Genomic DNA, 13,896 nt, shown 5'->3' on the forward strand with positions numbered 1-13,896 from the left:
CTTTTAAAGTGGCCTTCCTTTCCGTATTTCCAGCACACCACCTTTATAGGTTTTCCTGGAGATTTAGATCTCCCTCTAGATTTAGATCTCCCACTCGATGAATTATTTTTGTTTTTGTTCTAGGACCGTCCTCGTACAGACAAGGCATCACCATTCTGGCTCTCCATATTTTTCCATCTCATCTCCTCCGTCAGCAAGGCTGCGACTATTTCATCAAACTGCAAGGCAGTTGCAATGCTACCTATTGCAATAACCAGACTATCCCACGAATCTTGTAGAGAACACAACAAACTGATGCACTTATCTTCATCTGAAATTTTAATATAAATAGATGCTAAATGACTTAGCACAATATTAAATGCATTCATATGCTCTGCCACCGAGTCTCCATCTTTCATCCTCAAGTTATAAAACTTTTTCCGCAGGAACAATGTATTCAGTAGAGACTTAGATTGGTACAAAGTCCCTAACTTGTCCCACAAAGCCTTCACCGTAGCTTGCCATAATACATTCAACAATACTGAATCTGAGACTCACAATCATATTGTGCTCTTTGCCTTCCGATCCAACTTCTTCCATTCTTCATCAGACACTCCCGTTGGTTTAGTACTCGGATCTACAGTGATCCACTGATCTTTATCCACCAACAAACCCTCCATCTTGAGTTTCCACAACTCAAAAATTTGACCATTAAATTTCTTGATCTCTATCTTTCCACTGCTCACCATCTTCTTTCACCACCAGAATCGATCTCACAGATCTCCCATTGAACAGGGTCCACCACAGGCCCGAGAAAAACCCCTTAGCAACAAAGGCATCCCCTTGAAGCCAAATCTGCTCTGCTACCAAATGTAGGTTTTAACCCCGTACAGAAATTACTTGCATACAAATTCTAAAACACAGAAAAATAAACAATACGAGAGCATAACACATAAAACACATATACACAGAGATTTTCCCACTGGATCCCTAAACTGGGACTACCAGCTTGATTTTTCATTATGTTCCTTTCAACGTTACAATACATATTTATACATGCCAAAGCATCCAATACAATGACCTAAAAACCGCCGCGTCCAAAAAACATGTGCGAAAATCATGCACAAAACCATAGGTGGGTCTGTCCAACCTAACATAGGGTCCAAACCAAAATTTTCTGGGGCGCTGCCCCAGACCCCATAAAGTGGGGTTATGGGTACACCTCAAACACCCTATGATCCCCCCTCGCTACACAATCGGTGCAATGAGGGGGGCTCCGCCCCCCCTCTAACCTCCCGGTTAACTATGTGGGCTAGTCGTGGAAAGAATATAACACAACCCAACAGATAGGAAGGCTAGAATTGTTGGTCGTGGAAAAGTAAAGTTTAATTTGCAAGGTGGAAGGGTTAGAACACTTCTGGGTGTTCTGCATATTCCTGCATTGGTCAGAAATATAATTTTTGTAAGCAAGTTGGATGATGCAGGCGTAAAAGTAGTGTTCAAGAAGGATACCTACAAGATGGTTCGGGGAGCACTGGTATTGATGCGGGGAGTTCGGATTGGAACACTATACAAGCTGCAAGGTAGCACGATTGTTGATGGGTGCAACAGTTCTATGGTTCCTGAAAGTGGAGCAGAAAATCTAGTGGTCTCTGGAGAGGAGACCATGCTGTGGCATCAAAGGCTTGGACATATTGGAGAGAAGGGCCTTCGAATACTTCATGGTAAAGGTATGAGTAATAGCTCTCTGGATTTTGATTTCTATGAAAATTGTGTATATGGGAACCAGAATTGGGTGAGTTTCCCCTCTGGTGGTAAGAGGGTGAAACATATATTAGAGCTTGTGGATAGTGATATGTTTGGACCTGTGAAGGTTCCATCACTAGGTAAGTTTGTGTACTATGTATCATTTATAGATGACTTCTTAAGTAATACATGGATATATTTCCTTTAGAAGAAATCTCAAGTTTTTGACAGGTTTAAAGAATTCAAGGCTCTAGTGGAAAACCAGGCAGAGAAGAAGATAAAGGTGCTGAGGATAGATAACAGTGGAGAGTTTTGCAATAAGGAATTTGAAGAATTCTATAAGTGTGGTATAGCACGACAAAAGACTACTCCATATACACCTCAACAAAATGGAGTTGCAGAAAGAATGAACAATACATTGATAGAAAGGGCAAGAAGCATGCTCGGTGGTGCCGGGTTAGGATAGGAATTCTAGACAGAGGCAGTGGAGACAACATGTTACCTGGTCAACAGATCACCTTCATCAGTGTTGGAGGATAAAATTCCACAAGAGGTATGGATTGGTAAGAAACCCTCTCTTTCACACCGGAGGGTATTTGGATGTGATGCATAAGTACATGTTCCAAAGGAGAAACGAACCAAGTTGGATAGTAAATTTGAAAAGTGCATCTTTATTAGGTATAAGGATGGTTTAAAGGGTTATAAGCTTTGGAACCCAGTAACAAGGAAGGTTGTGTACAGTTGAGATGTGGTGTTCAGAGAGGTGAAATATGTTATTAAACATGAAGTCCAACCAAAGGAACCTGAGAAGATAGAGTTTGATCTAAAGGAGAAAGAATCAGACTCTACAGCAGAGGAGGAATCAGAAGATGAAGAGCCACAAACTCCGGGTGTGAGAAGATCAGTTCGAGAAAGAAGGAAGCTAGAAAGGTATAGTCCATCTACTTTCTATTCAAATTTTCCTTTATCTATTACTGATGATCCCAGAACTGTGAAGGAAGCAGTAGATTCAGAGGATGGAAAACTTTGGAAATAGGCCATGGTTGATGAAATGGCATCTTTGCACAAAAATGAGGCTTGGGATCTGGTGGAGTTTCCGGTTGGAAGGAAACCTGTTGGCAACAAATGGGTGTTCAAGAAGAAAACAAATTCAGAAGGAAAGGTTGAGAAATACAAAGCTCAGTTGGTAGCAAAAGGTTATTCCCAGGTGTCGAGAATTGATTTTGGTGATATTTTTTCTCCTGTTGCAAAGGTAACTTCTATTAGATTACTTTTATCTATTGTTGCTTCTTTTGATTTTGAGGTAGAACAGATGGATGTGAAGACAAAATTTCTTCATGAGGATCTGGAAGAGGAAATCTACATGAAGCAACCTGAAGGCTTTGCGGTGAAGGGTAAGAAAGAACTGGTATGCAAGTTAACGAAGTCTCTGTATGAGTTAAAACAATCACCAAGGATGTGGTATCAGAAATTTGATACATCTATATGGGGACTTGGCTTCACCAGAAGCAAAGCAGATCACTGTGTGTATTTTAAATTAATTGGTGACCGTGTTATTTATCTGGTCTTGTATGTGGATGATATGTTGCTAGTTGGAAATGACAAAGAAATTATCCAGGATTTGAAGACCCAATTGTCCTCCAAATTTGACATGAAAGATCTTGGTGCTGCAAGCTATATTTTGGGCATGGAAATTAAAAGATATCAGGCAAAGAGGAAGCTCTAGTTAAACTAGAGGAAGTATGTCGAGACAATATTGCAGAGGTTTAATAAGCAGGATAGTAAACCGGTGAAGGTTCCTATTCCTGTAAGTGTAAAGTTATATACTTAACAATGTCCCAAGACACAAGAAGAGGAAGAGGACATGTCCCATGTTTCATATGCAAGTGCAGCTGGTAGCCTAATGTATGCGATGGTCTATACTAGACCAGACATTGCACATGCAGTGGGAGTATTGAGTAGGTTTATGTGAAAACCAGGGAATTATGGGAGGATACATAACCAAGTTTCTGCAACCAGAGGGATATCGACATTGTTGTGTCTGTGTATTTACTTATGTGTTCTACCTTCCTACAACTTCACATACATGAATAACTTCATGTTGATGATTAATCTTACAAAATTACTCTTATCGCATCAAATAACGGAAAACAGTATAACATGTATTCTTTCGCGCAATTCAGTAAAAAGCATGCATAACGCTAATAATAACAATAGAGAATAAATACAAAAAGATACACAATATTTCACAAAAACTTCTTCTTTATTAATAATGATCTTTAGTACATGCTCTTCTTCGACCTATGCACCTAGTTGCAGACTCTTCCAGGTCTCCGCGCACTCAGCTGCAGAGCCTTCCCCAAAAATACAGACTACATATGCGAATATAGAGATTCAATTCACTTAAGATGAAATTACATGATTCTATTACAAAGAATTACATCTCCTTATATACAATACATCATTACAAAAAACATGGTCCATATACCATGGATTCAATAAAACCATGACTAATACCCGAAACTCATTACCAAAAAAGGGGCTTTGTCGCACCCTAAAGCCCCTAAAAAATCGAGTGATGAATATAAATTTGTTGTCTACGCGCACTCTTCTCCTCAAAATGCTGAGTCTTTGACCCAAAACATGGACAAAGTTGGGTTGTGCCCAATAGGCCCCCAACACTCACGTGTGACTCATCCTGAGTCACTTAGCTTTGGTTCCCTTGATCTTCGTTGCAATTCCATTGTACACTGTATTATACTGCTGGACTGTTTCTGCCATTTGTTTGTCATGCTTATGTGTTTCCTCCAGTAATGCCTCTGTGGTTGGTCCAACATCCTTATGAAGTATCTTTGCCTCCCTTTTCTTTAGTTCTTTGAGCATGTCGTCCACTACCTAAGACAGTTTGAGCGCCTCATCTTGCCATGGCTAAGTCCTTGCTTGTAGTATATGCTCCTTCCTATGAAGATAATCTATCTTCTTTTGGAGTTTCTTCCCTTCAGTAATGCTGGTGAGTCTTTGCAAGACTGGTAAGGTCTTTACAATTGCTTGGATCTCATCACAGTGCTTCTCCTTCACCTGTAATTCTTCCTTGATTTTTTGGATGTTTAAACCCTCCTGTAATGAGGTCTAAATCTGCATTGTGTCATCTAATAGCTTCCCGCAGTTTTCCACTGTGTCAGAGATGCCTTTCAATGCTTCCTTTAAATATTTCTCTCTCTTCTCCCATACTTCTTATGGTGTGGCTAGATGCAGCCTTATTTGTAGCTCTGATATATGCACTTCATAATCAAATTTGAGCTTCACTAATGTATTCTTCTATTCCTTGATCGCGAGGGTGAGCTTTAAAACATTTTCTACTAGTGGTTCCTCGTCACTGATATTTACATCCGAGACTGTGCTGCAACTCTCTTGGATGGATTTTTCCAACTTCTCTTGTCATTGAATTGTGTCATCCTTGTGCTTAGCCAGTTCCTCCAACTGCTTCTTCAGTGCAACTTTCTCCTTTTTTGTGATTAATAGAACTAGCTACCTTTTATTACGAGAACACATTAACAATCGTTAGACTATCGAGGAACAACGAAACCATTTTTTGGTTTGAGGGGGATTGACCCAAGATCAGAGTGTGTTGTGCACTGATAAAATCTGCAAACACTGGCCCTTTCGGCAACAATCTGCAAGCAGGTCATAGTCTCACCCGTAGCGATTATGGGATGCTACAGAACAAGGTTTCCAGAACCAGAGGGATATGCTGTTGTTGCGTCTGTGTATTTACTTATGTGTTCTACCTTCCTACAACTTCACATACATGAATAACTTCACACTCATGATTAATCTTACAGAATTACTCTTATTGCATCAAATAATAGAAAACAATATAACATGGATTCTTTCATGCAATTGAATAAAAATCATGCATAACGATAATAATAACAACAAAGAATAAACACAAAAAGATACAATATTTCAACCAAACTTCTTATTTATTAATAATGATCTTCAATACATGCTCTTCTTCGACCTGCACACCCAGTTGCAGGTGGTTTGTGCACTCAGCTATAGACTCTTCCAGGCTTCCGCGCACTCAACTGTGCAACCTTCTCCAAAACTACAGACTACATATGCAAATACAAAGATTAAATTCACTTAAGATGACATTACATGATTCTATTACAAATAATTACATCTCCTTATATATAATACATCATTACAAAAACCATGGTTCATATACCACAAATTCAATAAAACCATGACTAATACCCGAAACCCATTACAAAATAAGGGGCTTTGTCCCTCCCTAAACCCCTAAAACACCACGTGATGAATATAAATTCATCGGCTCCATATGATCTGCTCCTAAAAATGTAGAGTCTTTGACCCAAAGATTGGACCAAGATGCGTTGTGCCCAATAGGATTCCAACGCTCACCCGTGACTCATCCTGAGTCACTTAGCTTCAGTTCTTCACTGCAATTCCATTGTATAATGCATTGTACTGTTGGACTATTTCTGCCATTTATTTGTCATGCTTGCGCATTTCCCCCAATAATGCCTCTGTGGTTGGGTGAGAAGCCTTTTGAAGTATCTTTGCCTTCCTTTTCTTTAGTTCTTTGAGCTTGTCATCCACTACCTGAGACAGTTTGAGTGCCTCATCCTGCCATGGCTGAGTCCTTACTTGTAATATCTGCTCCTTCCTCTAAAGCTCATCTATATGCTTTTGGATTTTCTTCCCTTCAGTAATGCTAGTGAGTATTTACAAGACTAGTAAGGTCTTTATAACTGCCAGGATCTTGTCGCGATACTTTTGCTTCACCTATAATCCTTCCTCAATTTTTTGGATATTTGGATCCTCCTGAAACGAGGTCTAAATTTTCATTGTGTCATCTAATAGCTTCCAGCAGTCCACCAATGTGTCAGAGATGCATTTCAATGCTGCCTTTAAATATTTATGTCTCTTCTCCCATACTTCTGGTGGCATGGCTGGCTGTAGCCTTATTTTTAGCTTTGATATATTCACTTCATAATCAAAGTTGAGCTTCGCCAATGTATTCTTTGATTCCTTGATCATGAGGGCGAGCTTCGCAACCTTTTCTGCTAGTGGTTCCATGTCACTGATATTTACATTCGGGACTGTGATGCAACTCTCTTTGATGGATTTTTCCAACTTCTCTTGTCATTGAATTACGTCATCCTTGTGCTTAACCACTTCCTCCAACTGCTTCTTCAGTGCAACTTTCTCATTTTTTATGGTTAATCTAACTCGCTACCTTCTATTATGGCACCACATTAACAACCGTCAGGACAGTGAGGAACAAAATAACCATTTGTTGGTTTAAGGGGGCTTGAACCAGGTTCAAAGTTTCTTGTGCACCAACAAAACCCTCAACCACTGGCCCTTTCAGCAATGACCTGCAAGTAGGTCATAGTCTCTCACCCGAAGTGGTTATGGGAGGTTGCAGAACCAGGTTTCCTCAACCGGAGAGATATGCACACTATTTATTTCATGTATTTACTTATGTGTTCTACTTTCCTCATACATGAATAACTTTGCGATGATGATTAATATTACAAAATTACTCTTATTGCATCAAATAACAAAAACAATATAACATTTATTCTTTCGCACAATTCAGTAAAAAGCATGCATAATGATAATAACAACAATAGAGAATAAACACAGAAAGATAGAAAATATTTCATGAGGACTTCTTCTTTATTAATAATGATCCTTAGTACATGCTCTTCTTCGACCTGTGCACCTAGCTGCAGGTGGTTTGCGCACACAACTACAGACTCTTCTAGGCCTCCACACACTTAGCTGCGGAGCCTTCCCCAAAACTAAATACTACAGATGCAAATACAGAGATTCAATTCACTTAATATGACATTACATGATTCTATTACAAAGAAGTACATATCCTTATATATATTACATCATTACAAAAACCATGGTCCATATACCACGAATTCAATAAAACCATGACTAATACCTGAAACCTGTTAGACAATAAGGGGCTTTGTCCCACCCTAAAGCCCCTAAAATACCATGTTATGAATATAACTTCGTGGGCTCCACATGCTCCGACCCTAAAAATGCGGATTCTTTGACCCAAAACTTAGACCAAGTTGGGCCACGCCCAACAATAAGCCATACTTAGATTTAGCTAGGTTCCTAAAGCAGACTGCATACAAGTCCAAAAACTTGATGTGAATTATGAATCCATACCTGATATGATGTTCTTAGGAACTCCATGGAACTTTATAATTTCATTTATAAATACTTGAGCTATGTGAAAAAATCAATAACAAAGTGAGCACTTTTCATTAGTTTATTCACCACGACCAAAATGACATTATGTCTTTGTGGGGTAAGAGGTATCCCTATGAAAATATCCATAGAAATCACCTCCCACTTTCTTCTAGGAATGTTGTGTGGTTGTAGGATACTGGTTGGGTGACAATGGTCACTTTTTATCTGCTGACATTCAAGATATCTTGCAATGAATTGGACAATATCACGCTTCACGCATGCCCAAAATAAGAGTTTCCTTGTGTTAGCATACATTTTCTTTACACCAGGATGCGCACAATAAAGTGCCTTGTGGGATTCCTTAATGATGGTTTTTCAGATATCTCTAATATCAAGGATATTATCCTTCCATGGAATCATAACAATCCATCATTCTCTAGTTCATATCCTTCAAACTTAGGTTCTCTTGGACCTTTACTTTCAGGTCCATATCTTACATTTAAATACTAACTATCTTCTAATAGATGTTCTAGCAATTGCTCCATCAAGTCTGTCTTAATGGGTATAGGGGAAAATATCCTTAAACTTCTACTTAGAGCATCTACCACTACATTCTCCTTCCCTTTGATGTATGAAATTCTAGCTGTATTAGATCAAGAATTCACTCCATCACCTTTTCCTGGCATTCAGGTCCCTTTGGGTAAACAAGTATTTCAAACTTTGGTGATCACTTTTTAGCACAATGCTTCTCCATACAAGGTAGTGTCTCCATATCTTTAAACCTATCACTACAATGAACAACTCTAAATCATGCATGGCATAGAGTTCCTCATCTAAGGCTTTAACTTCTTGGAGGCATATGTTATTATTCCTCCGTCTTGAATTAATAATGCACCTAATCCTTTCTTCGATGTATCTGTACATACAGTAAAGTCCTTGTCCATGTCAGGTACTCACAAAATTAGTGCATTGGTCAACAATATTTTAACCTTGGTGAATGAAATGTCACATTCCTCAATCCATTCATACCTAACTTCTTTATGTTGGAGGGTTGTGACATACTTTGCAATTTTTGAGAACCCTTCTACAAACCTTCGATAGTATCTCGCTAAATCCATAAAATTTTGCACTTCATGCACATTTTTCAATATCATCCAATCCATGATTTCTTTTACCTTCTTAGGATCTATTGAGATCCCTTAACCAAATATTATGTGACCTAGATAACGAATCTCCTTCTGAAAGAAAGAACACTTCGATAACTTTCCATATAAATGGTGCTCCATTAGGCATGATAGTACTATCTGTAAGTGTTCTTCATGCTCCTCATTCTTGGAGTAGATAAGAATATCATCTAGGCATTAAAAGTGGTTGAGATACTTATAAAAAAAACTATTCATAAGATTCATGAATATTTCAAGTGCATTGGTCAACACTAATGGCACCATTGTGAACTCGTAATGGCCAAAGAGTGTTCAAAATGTAGTCTTAGGAACATCGCTATCTTTAATTCTTAATTGATGATAACCAAACCATGGATTGATTTTAAAAAAGACAAAAACCCCTTTCATTTGTCTGAATAGGTCATCAATTTGGGGCATTGGATACCTATTATTTATTATAGCTCTATTTAAGTATCGATATTCTATATAGAGCCGTAAGGAACCATGCTTCTTCTTGGAAAAATAACAAGTGCAACCCAAGGTGAGATATTGAGTCAGATGAGTCCTAATTTTAATAGTTCTTTCAAATGTATTTTCAATTCTTGAAGCTTTGGAGTCGTCATCCTATAGGGTGTGTTAGAGATTGGTTTTATACCAGGCTTAAATCCTATTATGAAATCAAGCTCCATTTCATGAGGTAATCCTAGAAATTCCTTGGGAAAATCATCCAGAAATTCGGGTAACATGGGTATTGCAAAGATGCCCCCTTTTCTTTGCTTACTTCCTTTATTGAATACACTTGACAACCTTTTCTTAGGAAAAACATAATTTTCATTATTGAGATGAAGAATAAAGATACCTTCCTTCTAATACCCTAGATTTGGATAAACTCTCCTTCATCATTTATGCGGAAAATTATTTTCACATAAAAATCCACCAAGCTTGGTGAGCTTCCAACCAATCCATCCTTATTATGTGGTCATAAGTTCTTAGGGTAGTAATGCATACTTTTAACTTAGTTGAATAGATCCCTAAATCAACCATGTATTTCTCAACACATGACTCTAGGGACTTTAGTTCCTTTGAATTAATTTCTACTTGTCTAAAATATTTTTGCTTGCACACTGCCAACCCACATTATCTAATGCATATGAAGAAATGAAACTATAAGTTGCACCAAAATTAAATGAGATCATGACTTTTATGCTGTTAATTGTACCTAATGACTCCACGACAATGGATTGATGTTCTTCTTGGTTTTTGTTGACTATTGCATGGATTCTATGACTACCCTTGGTATTTAATGATAGATCTTTTCCTTCCCTATGCACCCACTTGATGATGCCTTTGGGAAATCATGCTGAAAATGAGGTCCTCTACATACACAATAATAAACTATGGTGATCCCCTTGCACCATTCAATGAGTTTCTTGAAAATGCGTTTCTTCCCCTCATGCTTCTCCCTCCGTTGAAAGTTCCTCAAGAGTTCCACTACCTCATGTTAGACTTGATGAAATCACAAATACAACATTACTTGCCATTGGGGCCCTTGATCCTACTCCCCTTGGAGAAAACCTATTACCATAAGGATGTGGCCTTGAACTACCTCCCATAAATAAGTTCTGGGGGGGTTCCCCATAAATCCTCGTTGTGGGGGCCATGATGGACTAATGTCCCTTTTGATCCCTAGGTGCCCTTCTACGTAACATGCACATTCGATTGCCCCTGCTACTGAAAATTTCCTGCACATTCTGACCATAGCCATGATTTGGGGGTTTAATCCATACACGAAATGCTCAACTTGGCGTTCATCAATATCTTGATAAGGGACATATTGTATGAGTTCCATAAACCTCATCCCATATTCCTCCACTATTTTGTTTCCTTAGACCAATGTGTGAAAGGCTCCAACTTGTTACTCTTGAAAGTAGGGTGGCAAGTACTTTGCACAATTTTTTTCCTCGAGCAACTCCCATGGAACATTGTATGATGTGAGATGCAACAATTTTTTAGATTTCCCTATGAAATTAAAGCTCTTCCTCCTAGCCAAAATATAGAAATTTTTGTCTTAGAGATGGAAGCATATTCCTTTATCACAAAACACTTAGTCATTCCTTCCAACCATGCTTCAATACATTCTATGACTTTCCCTCTTGAGAATTCTGGGATCTTAATCTTTTGCAGCTTATTAGAAATATCCTCATGAAGTTGTCTAAGATCTGATCCTTTAGATCCCTCTAGATTTCCTTCCTCAAAGTAAAGTTGATCTTCTTTAGTACTAGCTATTGGTGGCCCTTTTGAGTGTTTCGAAGATTGCTTCCAATGAGTGCATTATAATGGCTAGCTAAGGTGCCAGAGAAGTTGGTGTTGATGGCATTGCTGGTGGTGATGCTACCAACAATGACGATTGTGGCACGACTACTAGATGGACTCATTGTCGATGTGTCTCTACCATCATAACTTTGTTTTAGTCATGTTATGGGGAAATCTAGTGTCTATGCAGAGCTGCTAGTCCCACTAAGACGGGTAGCTATCTTAGAAACAAAAATATTATAGTTAGTTTCGTTTTCATTTAGGAGAATTAGATAGGAGAGGATCAAAGAATACTAACCTTGATATTGCGCTCGGTTCTTTGCTTATTCCTTCTCCTCACCGATAGGTATTTGCCGCTTCTCCCTTGACCACTCTGCTTCAAAGAGTACCTATAAAGTCAAAGCAGCACAATACCTTCAAAGTGTAGAGATCTACAATCATAAGCAATATAGGACCATATATATATTGACCACACAAATGCATATACTATCAGACATACAAGAATGTGGAGGAAAACTTGAATAGCTTTATTGATGTAAAGATTAGAAGAGAGTACTACAACCCATTAATTTGACCCAGCATCATCCTCCCAGCATGAATTCCCTTCTGCAGCTCATGAAAAGCTTAGATCACCCAACACTATGATATTCCACCAGGAAACCAACAACACTTCCTTACAATAGCAAAATTCCAGCCTCTAGATCTCTGGGATGAGGGATCCATATATAGATGATTGCAGGGAGGTGAGTCAGCTTCTGGGATTTTGATGAGTGTCTTCTATTTGATAGTTATTGATTCCACTTGGAGATTGATGATCTCTTACTCATCCCTAGGCAAATTCAGAGAGGCAAGTGTCACAGGAGAAGTTTCTGGAAGATTCCATGATCATCCACCTCGCAAACTGTCTCTGCCATTTTTACATTCTCGCCCATTGCACCCTACAGAAGGGATTTCTAGTATGCATCGCACCTTTTACACTAGGCAGGTGAGATGCATCACACCCTTAGCACTGAGCAACCTGTATGGTCTAGTTCTGACCAGTTTTGAGCAATTTTCTTGGGAGACCTTTTGGGAGATGATGTAGTCAGCTGACCTTATTTCTTTAGGGCATGAAACAACACTTTTAGGGACTCAGAAGCCCTTGGTGTATGGACATATATGATTGGGGTTGCAGTGCCAAAAAATGTCTATAACAGTTGCCCCCTAAAGCATGAGGTCATTAATCTTTTGATGTCAGGTGAAATGCTTTATCATGAGGATCCGAGGTTTTTCAAACTAGAAGGCGACCTGTAATAAGATACAATAAAATACATTATCTTCATAACATTTTCATGATCTAGCTGAGGCGGGCATTCCCATGCTCAGCTTTATAAATTCATTTTCATGTACATAGGATAGACAACTGTCTGTATGGCAGATTGATGATTCTGATAGAGCCATCATCCTTTGATTCGGATGATCATCTGTGCAACAAGGATGTACATTTGATGTCTTTATTTTCCTAAATATATCGCAGCCCGGATGGATGAAACTAGATCCGGGGTCTTCAAACTCATCCAATCTTCGCCCGAAATACAAGTCGATCCATGTGAAAAATGTTCTGGAGTCGAACATGGAAAGACATCGCCTGATTAGAAGCCAATGATGTAAGCTTTTAACAAGCACGAGAGGAATCACCGATAATAATGATGACCCTCAAGGTACGCCAGTACAATTTGTGTGGTGTGAAAATGGGACTTGATGTTGAACACCACGCAAAATCTCTCAGTCGAGGGCCATTGATGTAAACCTGTCGCCGAAAGTGAGAAACTTGCCATTGAGTCATGCAAGCTTCAAAGTACTGAGAGGGTTGTTCCTAGGTCGACTTCTTGGATAATGAGCTGATGTCGACAAGAAGTGGCCCGTCGTAGGAGGGCCTTAATGAATCCCACATCTATGACACAAAACAGAGCAAATGACTTTTGGAGGTGAAAATGATCTAATGATACAGGGTTCAGGGTGGCAGTCATGAAAGAATGAAGCGTAAAGGTATTGCAGCAGATGAGACACAAGATGGGTTGGTGAATTCTCTGATCGACTTCTCTTGAACATATCGGCGACACTGAAATGGATTGGTAGCGTTAACCCAAAATATGGATGGTATGGTGGACCAATGGTAATATGACCGATGAACGGAATAACCCAACCTGACTCAATCATGGTGATGGAGTGAAAGTGTCATGTTCAAGAGCGACTCACTACCAATAAATTTTCTTCAAGTTTTCTTCCCAATTTTTCCCCAATCATTGCTGACCAGTACCTCTTTATTTTTATCAAGCTTGATGAGGATAACATATGCTTGTTCTATAATTTTCCCTTCAGGCAAACCCGTCGCTATGTTTTAACGAGCCTAGCGACAGTGAAACTCGTTCTTGTCTGCATGGACAAGTTTGTCGCTATTGGTTTT

Source organism: Pinus tabuliformis, chromosome 2_2 (assembly GCF_031772625.1).
Source record: "Pinus tabuliformis cultivar Carrire ecotype Pingquan chromosome 2_2, CPIR1, whole genome shotgun sequence".
Classification (NCBI taxonomy): domain Eukaryota; kingdom Viridiplantae; phylum Streptophyta; class Pinopsida; order Pinales; family Pinaceae; genus Pinus; species Pinus tabuliformis.